Below are 2396 nucleotides of genomic sequence, written 5' to 3' on the forward strand. Positions count from 1 at the left end.
TTTAAGACTAACAGATGTATTGGCGCATAAGCTTTCGTGGGTGAATGCCCACTTCGTCGGATGCATGTGACGAAGTGGGCATTCACCCACGAAAGCTTATGCGCCAATACATCTGTTAGTCTTAAAGGTGCCAGAGGACTCTCTATTGCTTTTTACATTATTAAAATCTACAGGTTGTTTTTCCAACAAAAAAACTAAACTCACACTTGCAAATGACTAGATGGCCTTATGTCTTACAGACATCACAAATGAGAACAGCATGCTATTTACAGTACCTTACTATACTGGAAAATCAGTAAATAAGGAGAGCCAGGTCACTAATGAAGCAGTAAAGCACAGAAAGATTGCATGAGATAATACCACCACTGCGCCACACAAGTGCAAAAAATATGGTAGACTGACTCGTAATAGGCTAAATTTATTACGGCTAAATTACCCCCATGGAGTTTTCACATCATTCTTATGAATTGTGCTGCAGTTTTCTTATATATTTTGAAAATATGATCCTTAACCATTTTCAAATTATAGATGCAATATTTCATCTGCATAATTCAAATAAATGAATCCACTTCTTTGGAATAAAAGGTCTCTAAAAGGTGTTATATCAATCCATACGGTGCCTTTAATTGAGCAGTATTTGCATTAACTAAGACACAGGCTGACAGGTATATTTCAACAATTACTGTTAACTTTTCAACCATTTTAGAATTTTCACAGTCCAGTATCAATGAAACCGCTACTTGTTCTATTCATTCAGCCATCTGACAGCTCACAAAGTAAGACCCTTCTCAGAAACCAATTCGCACACTGTCCTCGTTTGCAAGTGTTTAGATGGAGGCATGGTGCAATTCAGATTCCAGCTTTTATCATTTATTAAAATCATAGTTCTTTGACACTGCTAGTTTAACTTCTAGCCCCAGATCCGCAAACATTTTAGGCACCTAACTCCCATTGGTTTCAATGGGAGTTAGGTGCCTAAATACATTTGCAGATCTGGGTCTTAGTCCCTTGTTTAAGGCATCTCTTTGCTGAGACTGCAAACAAGAGGGACAATTAACACACTTGTGGTGGAGGCATTATTGGTATGGGACTGGTTCTTGGAAATGGCTGAGATCATCAAACTCACTTCACCTTAGACCATGAGTTAGACTGTGTCAACTTTCAGTTATTTCCAAACCAACCCAGGCTGCATTTGGATTAGTAAACTAGATGTGAAAAACTCTGTGGATCCCCTAGTAGTAATCTTCTGAGCATTTGAGTCCTCTTGTACCCAAAACTTCTGCATAAGTAATTCTTAGGCCCTATTCACTTGCCTTTTTTTAAAAAAAATTTAACAGTAAGTGGATGCTTTGCAAGAACCCTAAGTAACTTGTATTTATTCCAGCAGCCAGAAAATTTATTTAATAAGCAGCCAGAAAATGTAGCCACAAAAGTGATTAGATGAACACTGTGAAAACAGCATTTGATGCATAAAATCAATATGAATATGTTGATAGCATGATTGTCTAAATTAGTGCAAGAGCGTCAGAATTCTATCACGCTGGAACTTGATCCAAGAAGCTTTGGAAACACAAGGAGATAGTTGTACCTTNTCAGATTCTTAAACCTTGGGTTGAGTGCTGTAGCTATCTTTAGAAATCTCACATTGGTACCTTACTTGTGTTTTGTCAAATCTGCAGTGAAAGTGTTCTTAAATCAAACAACATATGCTGGGTCATCATCCTAGACTACCATAACACAAAATTTATGGCAGAATGTGGGCAACATAATGGAGCAGGGGACATACAATTCTCCTCCAAGGAGTTCAGTCACAAATTTAATTATTATTTTTTTTAAAGCATCATCAGCATGGAAGCATGTCCTCTGGAATGGTGGTCGAAGCATGAAGAGGCATATGAATGTTTAGCATATCTGGCACATAAATACTTTGCAATGATTACTACAAAAGTGCCATGCAAATGCCTTTTCTCACTTTCAGGTGAAATTGTAAATAAGAAGTGGGCAGCATTATCTTCCATAAATGTAAACAAACTTGTTTCTCTTAGCTATTGGCTGAACAAGAAATAGGACTGAGTGGACTTGTAGGCTCTAAAGTTGTACATTCTTTTGTTTTTGAGTGCAGTTATGTAACAAACAAACAAAAATCGACATTTGTAAATTGCACTTTCACAATAAAGAGATTGCACTACAGTACTTGCCTGAGTTGAATTGAAAAATACTCTCTTTTGTTTGTCATTTTTACAATGCAAATATTTGTAATAAAAAATAATATAAAGTGAGCACTGTACACTTTGTATTCTGTGCTGTAATTGAAATCAATATATTTGAAAATGTAGAAAAAAAATCCAAAAATATTTAATAAATTTCAACTGAGATTCTATTATTTAACAGTGCGA

The sequence above is a fragment of the Trachemys scripta genome, chromosome 4 (assembly GCF_013100865.1).
Source record: "Trachemys scripta elegans isolate TJP31775 chromosome 4, CAS_Tse_1.0, whole genome shotgun sequence".
Lineage (NCBI taxonomy): Eukaryota > Metazoa > Chordata > Testudines > Emydidae > Trachemys > Trachemys scripta.